At 38.5% G+C, this 11,996-nt stretch overlaps 1 long non-coding RNA gene across 1 annotated transcript; it reads left to right on the top strand.

Moving 5' to 3' along the window:
- Positions 1 to 4,060: 4,060 nt before the first annotated feature.
- Positions 4,061 to 5,599, top strand: LOC137092392 (uncharacterized). The gene is made up of 3 exons (XR_010908266.1): positions 4,061 to 4,647; positions 4,835 to 4,943; positions 5,053 to 5,599. It is a non-coding gene; the product is annotated as an uncharacterized lncRNA (long non-coding RNA).
- Positions 5,600 to 11,996: the final 6,397 nt, after the last annotated feature.

The following is an 11,996-nucleotide window of genomic DNA, read 5'->3' as shown; positions in this document are numbered from 1 at the left end:
CTAAAAAAATTAATGAGGAGGAGGGTAGGGAATGATATACTGGGTCACTAAAAAACCAAGGTATGTGTTTAAGGGTTAACACTATTATAGTCCCCATCTCATGTGAGTGCGCACCATTCAGTTACCATGTACTGAATATATGGATGAATTAATAACTTAACACACACTCTGCTGGCTGGTCCCAAATATGTAGGTGATTTAAAGTTTTACTATATTTGTGGGTTCCCCACAATGCAGTATAAATCGGCACACATACACACACACACACACACACACACACACACACACACACACACACACACACACACACACACACAAATAATTAGTACACAATAATAGAATTCACTAAGAATTAATTGGTTTTCAGCAGTTCCCCATTTTGCAGAGTGTTATGTTGTCGAAGATTAAGCCAAGAGCAATCCAGCATATTTGTACAGCATCAATCCACCACTGCGATCCAGGCACCTGAGTAAACTCTTTAAAAAGCCTAAAGTGTGCATTCAATTGCATTTTGGATGTATGCCCTGTTCCTGCATCTTCATAATTTAATGAAATACACAGATGTCTCTTTTAAACAAAATGACAACGACTGCAACAGCGTAATGTTAATTGGCCTGCGGCGTCGATCTTATTATGTATTAAGATTTTACTGAAATGCCTATGAGAGTTCCTTGACCCAGGCCACTGAAGATGTGGGCGGTCATTGCTGAGCTCTGTAACATACAGTTCAGAGTTCTGTTGTCCCTTGTGAGTGCTTGTCATGTGCTGTTTGATATGCTATCAGAAGTGAAACACTCCGGTCCACTGAGTATACGTCAACACTGGTACACACTACGAAGCTGACACTGAGCAGGATGTTGTCTCTCTCTCACCTCATCCTCTCTAACCCTCCCGCCTCCAAATCCCCATAGCTAAGGGTCTTGAATAAGACAAGATTTCTCATTCTTGCAGACTGAATCGTCTTTCAGATGGAGGAGCCTACCGGAAAGGAGCAGAGATACAGCTCAGCAGGGTGATTCCTCACATAAGCCGAGGTGCTGACTAAATGCAATGATGCAATCGAAGTGACTGTGAATCCCATCATAAAATAATTGTTTTATATTTCTCTTTTCCTGTAAATTTTAGCTGCGGCCCTGTGGAAGCCTGCCTGTGATATTGTTCTCTTTCACCAGTTTTATGGTATGCCAGGCAGATCACTTCCACAAGCAATATTATCTATATATCTATCTATGTCTCCATCCACCCATCCATCCATCCATCCATCCATCCATCCATCCATCCATCCATCATAAAAATGAGAGAATCAACAACATTTTAATAATTTTATTTTATTTTTATTTATTTTGCACAATACAAGAAAACCTGTGGTTGTAGTTTGCCCCTTTTTGACAATTAATTTAGCCAGGTAAATACCTTTTTGCATTGTTCTTTTCTTATATTTAAAATATCTAAAACTATATAGTTTGGTGGTTTAAAGAGGTCATGAACTTTTTGTATAATGTTTCCTGGGGTGCACTTATAATGCAAGTATGATTTTCACATCAAAAATTGTCATAATTGAGAAAAAAAGGCATTTTTCCTAAGCTTACTTTGGGCTTATTGATTTAAAGGGGGGGTGAAACACTCAGTTTCAGTCAATCTCATGTCAATCTTGAGTACCTATAGAGTAGTATTGCATCCTTCATATCTCCAAAAAGTCTTTAGTTTTATCATATTTATAAAAGAAATATAGGCTGTACCGAGTCTTTCCGGAAAAAACCGAGCACCTGGAGGCGTATCGTGTGGGCGGAGCTAAATAATTGACGATCGCAAACAAAGCGGTGACGTCCTCAAGCGTGGAGAAACCCAATGGCTATCTCAGCTAATACAGATAATGATCCACAATCAAATCTGAGGCAGAAATCAATTGAACAGGAGAAACGGCAACATCAGGACGTCGGTCTCTGTGGTATGTACTGTATTTAGGGGCCTGTCAACATTTCTGTGTCTTTACAAGCAGTTTATGAGGACATGATTCGGTTTATGGACTATTGTATGCGACTAGACCTTAGATGTAGCAAGCAAAACGGTTTTGCACGTCAGAGTCAGACTAGTGTAACGTTATACAGAACAACAATGGAGTAACCGTTAGCGCATTTGAATGACGAAGCACGCGATCGTGTCGTTTACTGATGTTTACTCACGCGACGAGCCAACAGCATAGACATTTGAAGCAGTTTTACTCACCGGCTGCTTCCAAAGCAGGACCGAACCTTTATCGCTGGGACCGCTCCGTCAAAAACACACTTCTTTGGTATGATTTGGTGAAGTCCTGTGACAGCAGTGAACGGTGGAAATCCACTTTGAGACGCGACTGAAGCGATGCTTTGAAGCTTCCCATCATTTCTGCGTTCAAATCGGTTCAAATCCAGTGTTGCCTTCCCGGAATGCTGTATTTTTCCGGAAGAAACCGGAAGGAGTATTTTTGACACAGAAATACTCTATCAAACGTCCAACATTAGTTTTTGAAACTTTGTCTATGTTTAGGATGGGAATCCAAGTCTTTAACAGTGTAAAAAGCTCAGTATGCATGAAACAGCATTTCACCCCCCCTTTAAACGCTTTGTTTGAAGGCTGTGTCTGCTGTGAGACTTCAGTGCAAAATTAGCTGTGATTGGCTTACATCTTGGCATATGAAATAATTATTACATGTGGAGCCTTCTTAAATCTTTACTAAGGCTGCATTTACACTGCAGGTCTTGATGCACAATTCCGATTTGGGGACTATATCCAATTTTTTTGACGACCCGCTTACATCATCTTTTCAAAAGCGACCCGTATCCAATATTTGCATTTACACTGTACACTGGCAAAACAGCCCAAGACGTTCTTAACCGGTGAAAGGAAGTAAAACAGCTCGATATGCAATGGACGCAGACAAACACTGCATGAAAAGTGGGATTTTCGTCAGTAAGCGGCACTGTAGATTGTCGTGGAAGATCAGGTATACGACTGTACACGGCAGTTTGCAGGCGACACCGAAAACTGCCGTGAATTGTCAGAAATTGACGTGGGCCTTGCTTGGCAGTTGTCCCCCCCCAAGACCCCCCTTCCCTTAACTCCAGGGGAGGCTTTAACATGTAAATGAACATGCTGTGAGCTATACAAATGCAAATCAGGGTAGCAGGAGTTTTAACCCATGTGACATTTTTCTAAAAGGTATTAACTTCCTTCTAAGAAAATCTCTTAGATAGATCAGGCTCAGTATAGCCTAATTGTAAAATCTTAAACTTAAGCTTGAATTTATATATTTGATGAAAGTATTCTAGATTATTTATTGTGTGTCATTTGCAATCAGTCCCCGTGAATTCAGTGCGACTCGCAATTTTGACCAATCACCGAAACTTTTACCAATCATTGCGGTCTCCTGCTAATAAGCGGCGTCATACATCAGCAAACTTTATATATCATATATCATTGCCTGTCAAAATTAACGTGTTATCGCAAATTAATTTTAACGGCACTACATATATATATATATATATATATATATATATATATATATATATATATATATATATATATATATATATATATATATATATATATATATATATATATATATATATACAGGGGTTGACATTAACTTTTTTGCTCACCGGCCACCGTGGCTAGTGGTTTTCCAAAGTTACTAGCCACTCAGCATTTTCACTGGCCACAATTTTGCTGTTTGGAAATTACATTGTATATGTTTAAAGTTGACTTTGGCATATATAAATTACTTGATTTTGAATCATTTTACTTTATTTAGAAGATTTAAAACCCTTTCAAACTTTCAAATGCAGAATGACCCCCCAAATCTTGTATATCAGATGGGATGTGCAGGTGGGCAAGGGGTGGGCAATATAATAGATTATAATAGGCTAATATGAGAAAGGTAATATGACAGGCTATGAGTTATTTTAGTTAGGATATATATATATATATATATATATATATATATATATATATATATATATATATATATATATATATATATAATTTAAAAAATACCCTAAGCAAATTACAAAAACAATAGTTATTAAAAATAAAATAAAAATTCCGATACTAATACGACACAATGTAATTTATTAAATGTAATTGTCATTGGATACGACTTTCATCGAAAAGAATGTAACAAAATGTGGGCGTGGTCTGTGTTGTGAAATGAAACCACATTAAAAATTCCCTTAAACTGCGTTTGAAACATACAGCAAAGCAGCGACAGAGGAAAACACAGAGCCTGATATTATGCAAACATTTACCAATAATGTGGAAAGCGTTTTAAATCTGTTCAGTGGAAAATCCGCTGTGACGAATCTGTCCTCGTCTAACATCTGCTGTAAATCCAGGTAAAACTAGCTGCGTGCACGCGCCCGTCCCCAGATAACATGATCCCCAGTTGATCCGTAACACCGGCGGGAAGAAACAGCTGAATCCAATCATTGGGCTATCTCGTCAGCTTGCTCAGTTTGCTGCCGATTTTAACGAGCAGTTAACTTTAGTAATCTCCAGGTTGCTGTCCATAGACGATAGGTTGCTTGCTTTGGAGTCGAAAAACTGTGTGGAAGATACTAACTTTAAGAAGAGAAGACGAGTGCCTAAGAGAAGACCAGTCCTAAGATTGCGGTAAGACTGTTATCTAAGCTAAAGTAACCTAAAGCAAAGCTTTTTAAGTAGCACAAGCTGAAATTAGCCTTGTAAAAGAACAAATGTAAGTTGCTTTATAAAAGTGTTTTCTTTTTCTGGTCATTTTACAGGAAGCAGAATGCCGTCTTCACAACTTCGTCATAACACTCATTTAATTGTTTTCCAGCTGCATGTAAGACATAGAGACAGTACGCAGGAGGTACAAACATCCAGTTCTTGCATCGCACGCAGAAGCTGTGAAGAGTTCAGCTCGGAGTCGATTGAGAAGAAAGAGGGTAAGATTTATTAGATTAGATCCGTTTTTGGTCAGTGTGACTATTTTTCAGGTGCATTTTACGCAGTACATCGCGCAATACTGATTGTCTTTATTGTTTGTTTTTACAGCTGCTACAAGCAAGAAAGAGTGTGTTAGCTGAGGATGAGGTGGGCCTTTGGAAGTGCGCTACCATAGACCTGATGTCTGATGAGGAAGACGGCATCGTTCGCGCGGTGTCTGGATGGACTGTTTGACCAGCCAGGAGCTCGCCGAGCTCTGTGCCACGCTGCAATTGAGATTAGAGGCGATTCCAAAGAACAGGGCAACGCACGACAGACGTCTGAAAAATGGACTTAAAACAGACAGAATGGCGCTAGTTACCTACAGCTCTGAAGCGGAAAACGGAGACTTCATGGTGCTGTAGGATTTTGGGCTTCTCGTGAGCTTCCTATTGTTGTGTGGGCAGATCTCAAACGTTTTGCATTTGGTTGTGTGTTTGTGTTTGTTCTAATAAAGCTCTTTCTTTGAATAAACTGCACGTCCCTGGCATATTTTCCTTTCCTCAATAAATGAATGTCCTTGATGGTTATAATAGCGTAGTCCATAGGATAACAATGACATAAATATAACACAAAATAGCATATCACATGAATATGAATATATACAATTAAAAAATATGCAAATCATAATTTTATATATATATGTGTAAAATTATTATAATTTGGGGGTTTAAATTTATTAATTTATTACCCAGGTTGACCAATAGTAACAGATCTGCCAACCAATCACGAGTGATATTTCTTGTTTCAATGTAGTAGTTTCAACCAATACTGAGTGAGGAAATTCAAGCCATTCCGGCAAGGCGCCGCCCAGAGCTGCTATTCATATGCTAATTAGAGCCATTAGCGCCGGCGCCAGCATGCCTCCGCAAGCTCCACATACGTCATGGTTCGTTTCCGTCAGTATGTGGCACAGACGAACGCGACGTTCACAGGCTGTAAACTGACGTTAATTGTCGAAAATCAGGGAGATTTCCGGCCGTTTACGGGGACGAAAATCCCACTTTTCATGCAGTGAAAATGATTGCACAATGTTTTGCTGTCTGCACTGTTCCACACATCTTTAAAGGTTGGCAAAACATTTCTCTCTTAAGGCGGAGAAAAATAGGAGAGCCCTTGACGGGGTTGCCAGGTTTTCACAACAAAACCCGCCCAATTGCAACTCAAAACTGTGTTAAAGTAGCCCAATGCCGCATGAAAACCGCAGACTTGGCAACGCTGGATCGCAGATTGTGTCCACCTGAGTTGACGTCATTCGCCTCCGTCCTTTTTTCAATGACGTACGACTTCCATTTACTGGGGAATATCCGAATTGACCGCTTACATGGCAGACACTAATGCACGCATCTGAATCATATCGGATTTATTACAACATATCTCATATTATCATATGAGTGAGGCCTGATTCCAATCTGAGGATATCGGAATTCATGCGTTTTTTTACTGCTTACACATGCACATGTCATATTCAATCTGTGCCACATGAGAGGAAAAAATCGGAATTGGGTCACTTGAACCATGCAGTGTAAATGGGGCCTAAGTTTTTACTATTACAGCTGTTGAGATTAACTAATTGTGAAACATTTTGATTATATCATTATATTTACACTCACCTAAAGGATTATTAGGAACACCTGCTCAAAATGCAATTATCTAATAAATAGGGCCGGGACTTTAACGCGTTAATTAAGATTAATTAACTACGGGACTTTAACGCGTTAATTAATTACGCAAAAAAATAATAATAATTAATCGCACTTATTTTTGCCCCGCGGAACGTTTTTCAATGAATGAGTTTTGACGGACCGATTATACTGGAACACCAACTAGCGCTCATGAGTCACGACAACAACCATGAAAACAACAAACCATAGTGAACATGAACGAAGAAGCTGATGAGACCGCTTTGCTTGGCCCCGTGGATGGGAAATTTAGTTTTAAAAAACGAAATGATGGAAGCGTCGGCAAGAGCATGGTTGTGTGCAAGCTATACAACAGGGGTATCCAAAGTCGGTCCTGGAGGGCCACTGACGTCCTGCAGAGTTTAGCTCCAGCTTGCCTCAATACACTGCTAAAGTTTCTAGTATGCCTAATAAGACCTTAATGAGCTGGTACAGGTGTGTTTAATTGAGGTTAGAGCTAAACTCAGCAGAACAGTGGCCCTCCAGGAGCAGGATCGGACACCCCTGCTATACAACAAGGAATTAGCGTATCACCGCAGCACATCGAGCCTCAAATATCACAAATATGCTTTTGCTACACTTAATGGCAAACATTGCACTGGTCTGCTGGACTGAAATAAATAAACAATATTTTGTTGATTAAGCTTATGTATTCAGTCATTATTTAATGGTATACTAAAAATACATGTGAAAAATTACTTCTCATTGTTCTCAGGTAAAATATTTATATGCGATTAAAATGCGATTAATTTCGATTAATTAATTACAAAGCCTCTAATTAATTAGATTAATTTTTTTAATCGAGTCCCGGCCCTACTAATAAACCAATCACATGGCAGTTGCTTCAATGCATTTAGGGTTGTGGTCCTGGTCAAGACAATCTCCTGAACTCTAAACTAAATGTCAGAATAGGAAAGAAAGGTGATTTAAAGGTGCCCTAGAATGAAACATTTAATTAACCTTGCCATAGTTAAATAATAAGAGTTCAGTACATGGACATCACATACTGTGAGCCTCAAAGACCATTGCCTCCTACTTCTTATGTAAATCTCATAAATCAAAAACATCAGGGGAAAAAAAGTGCTTCTTAACATAAACCCAACTGTGACGCAAGCGTTGGGGATCATTTATATGCATGCCCCCAACATTTGCTTCTGTCCAAACATGTTCATTGTCAGGCGGAAATGACGGTAACTGGGACTGCAGATAATCTTAGATTATCTGCGCGTGAGAGAGAGCTCGCGTACATATGGTTGCCAGATTGCAAATGTTTACGTAAAACACCGGACAGTATACAAGTTTCTTTTCACAGAAAAGCTCTGATTGGGGGATTTTAATTACTGAAATCTGGCAACCGGATGCACGCGAGCTCTTTCTCGCGTGGATGATCTGAAAACACCAAATAAACAAGTAGGCTGCATTCCAGCAATCTCCATTTGAGATGTTTTGCTTAAAGTGTCATTTAGTCGGTCTGTGTTGTGTCAGGACGGTCAGGACTCACAGGCCGCTTCACTAAACTTCTGTGAGCTGCTGAAATAAGCCAATCAGAGCAGAGCTCAGCATTAATATTCATAACCCTTCCAAATAAGGCAAAAACAGAGCATTACATCTTAGGGACAATTTATAGGGTTGTAAATGGACCTGTAAAACTGTATCTGGACATTTTTTGCCCTTAAATAAGCCACATACCCTCTATGTAGATATCAGAGAACAATTTAACATATTGTTTCAAATCATTCTAGGGCACCTTTAGGCAATTTTGAGTGTGGCATGGTTGCCAGACAGTCCGGTCTGAGAATTTCACAATCTGCTCAGTTACTGGGAATTTCACACACAACCATTTCTAGGGTTTACAAAGAATGGTGTGCGAAGGGAAAAAAATCCAGTATGGGGCAGTCCTGGGGCGAAAATGCCTTGCTGATGCTAGAGGTCAGAGTAGAATGGGCCGACTGATTCAAGCTAATAGAAGAACAACGGTAACGCTTTAGATTACGGCCCGGAAAGTACTGTATAATTAAAGTGAATTTACAGCATAACTTTCTGTAATTATAGTGTAACTATAAAGTAATTATATGGGAACAATATGTAATATTGGGGGAATAAAGGGGTAACTATCAGGAAAATGTATAAATGATTTATGCTGTATTTTTTAATTAAGGGGTAATTATACTGTAAGTATTTTTTAATTAAGGGGTAATTATACTGTAAGTATTTTTTAATTAAGGGGTAATTATACTGTAAGTATTTTTTAATTAAGGGGTAATTATACTGTAAGTATTTTTTAATTAAGGGGTAATTATACTGTAAGTATTCTTTAATTAAGGGGTAATTATACTGTAAGTATTCTTTAATTAAGGGGTAATTATACTGTAAGTATTATTTAATTAAGGGGTAATTATACTGTAAGTATTCTTTAATTAAGGGGTAATTATACTGTAAGTATTTTTTAATTAAGGGGTAATTATCCGTGTAGTTATGGGGTAAGTATGGATGTGCGGGCTGTAAATTAAAGTGCCTCTTGTTCTCCTCTTGTTTCGTGTAGTTATGGGGTAAGTATGGATGTGCGGGCTTGTCACGGAGTAATCCCGTGATCATGAATGGACTGCATGTGCATGCACATACCAAATATCTAACACACACATAGGCCTAGGTTGTTGCAGCATTAACACAGTCTGGTTATTGACACTGATACCTTACATGCTCTGACTTGTGCAATGTTTGCAAATATTAAAATTATTTGTGTTGCATGTGGTTAAGATATTTAGGGGTACAATGTGCATTGGTTTGTAATGTGTAGTGGATACATGTACAATGTGTTTGGGTAAACATAGATGTTAACATTGTTCATTCATTGTTATTATAAATAACCACAATACACAGTTGTCTGATTTTAAGTCTTTATTCAAGATGGGGTCATACAGTCAGCACAATAACAAATAGGACTTACTGGACACCAGTGACCAAACCTGTATTGTTTTAAAAATTGAGTATTTAAACATGGTGGACATGCTGTCTGAATGGGAGAGACCATGTTATGTGATGTCATTGGGGGGGTATTCCAGTATCCCTGTAAAACAAGGTTAATCTTTGGTAAATCATGTGTTGTATTATTGTATTGTATTATAGTGTAACTTAATCATGGATAGATGTTTATGTACTTAGGGTGATAAGAAGGACATATGTGAGACATAAAACTTACCTCCTAGAATGGTACACTCCAGGGTGTGGCCTAGGTTATAAATGGCTGCTGGAGTTTGTACATGGAGGGCAGAGTGAAGTTGAGTCTAGAGGATCAGTTTGGGTTGAGTGGAGTTGACGCAAAGCAGAAAGGAAAAAGCTTCTGCTCAAGAAACATTTGTTACTCAAACAATACTAATTGCAACTTGCCAACAAATGACTTATTGTTTTCCAAGTTATTTTGTTATTTTCCTTTTTTTTTATTATGTTTGTACATAGTTCTTTGTTTCGACTTCGCTGTGGGATTTGCACTGTCTGCACAATAAATTCACCTCAACTGGGATTCCTGTCACCTTGGTATTATTATGCCTCTGATCGCGAGTGCGATTGCTAACAGGGCTGTAAATTTAAGTGGCTCTTGTTCTCCTCTTGTTTCGTGTAGTTATGGGGTAAGTATGGATGTGCGGGCTGTAAATTAAAGTGGCTCCTGTTCTCCTCTTGTTTCATGTAATTACAGGGTAAGTACAATAAAAACACATACTAAATCTGAAATCCCTCAGAAACCTTTATTTAAAAAATGAAAAAAAAATACTTAAAAAAAAAAAAAAACAGATTTAGAGCACATTCATTTCTCTTGCTTGGCTTCATCCTCCTCTTGTTCCTCTTCTGTTTCTTCCTTGCCACAGATGAATCTTAAGAAGGATCCCACGTGTCTAGCTAGTATTATGTAACTGTTACACTGAAAATACAGTGCGTGCAGAAATATCCTCACCGTTTACTCGTCTTTTACCCTCATGTAATCCGAGATGTATACGACTTTATTTCCTCAGATTGTAACAACAATGACTTATGAGTTTAATGTCTTGGGGAATAATTAACTCAAAAGGGATTTAATATTCAATATTCATGAATTTATGAATATAATTTGCCAGTCATTCATTACGTATTAAAATTTTCCGATAGGGAAAATTGTTTAATTAAATACAAGTAACCCTTTATGAAATTGCTTGAAATTATCCTACTAAGTTTGTCCACCAAATTAGTTATAGACTTTTCAAATCAATTCTCAATAAGGGATTACTGCTTTACGAGCGCATAAGAAACATTAACTTTACTGATCAGGACAAGTTCAATATTTCAAATGGTCATACAGTTTACTTTACTAACATAGTAGCATAAGCAGTTAGGTAACGTTAGATCGCAAGTTTCATTGACTTTGTGTATGTGGCAGAATAACAGATTCAACTCATTAAATGTCTTTTGGAGGTTTAATAAACACAGACTAAAAATAACACTACAATTCACACAGAAAGTACATACTAAATATGCATCAAGAGAGTAGAAGTATAGATATTAACGAAATAATACATAAAAGAGAATAATGAATAGACTGAAATTAGAGGGAGATAAAAGAGAGAGAGAAAGAGAGAGAGATGGTACAAAGCATTAGAGGTAAGAAGCAGCTTTCCTTCAGTTCATCAAATACGACCTTCACGGAGTTAACTTGTCCCAACGGGAAAATAACACACCCTCTTTACAGCAGTTTGAATTTATAAGAAGAAGAATACTTGCATTCTTTTTGGTTTCGTTTTGGCTTCTCGCTTGTGTGTGTGTGTATTTCTGCGTGTTCGGTGGTTCTTTCCGAGGTCGGGAGGGAAGCAGCTTTTCTCTAGCGGTGCTTCGTGTTGTTGAAGATCGGATTGTAGAAGAGAAGATTTTTGGAAGAGATGAGGCCTGTTGGCCCCATAGTGTGGTGGGCCTCGGTTTCTGGTCCCACACAGCACATGGCTCGGTGTCTGGAGCCCCTCCCTGCTTGGGGGGGGGGGGGGGACTTGTTGGTTCAGCCAGCGAGAGAAGAGAAGAGAGAGAGATTGTTGTCTCCACTGGTCTTTTAAGGTCTGGAAGTAGTCCCACCCTCCAGGGTTAGACTTAACCAATGAGATTGTTGGGATTTCCAGGCGGGAAATTCCTCAGCAGATTTTATGGCTCTTTGTTTCACTCGAATCAGTGGGTCTCATTCATTAATGCAACAAACACACACTGCATTTTCTGAATAAGTGATATACATGGAAGTGTAAGTCGTGAAGTGAGCATTAATTTGATAGGAGACATGACATATATGAGGTTATCTGAACTAGTAATTTGTTAAGACAA

This window comes from Pseudorasbora parva, chromosome 11 (assembly GCF_024679245.1).
Source record: "Pseudorasbora parva isolate DD20220531a chromosome 11, ASM2467924v1, whole genome shotgun sequence".
Classification (NCBI taxonomy): Eukaryota; Metazoa; Chordata; class Actinopteri; order Cypriniformes; family Gobionidae; genus Pseudorasbora; species Pseudorasbora parva.
Note: the sequence above shows the minus strand (reverse complement) of the source record. Positions and strands in the feature narration are given on the sequence as shown.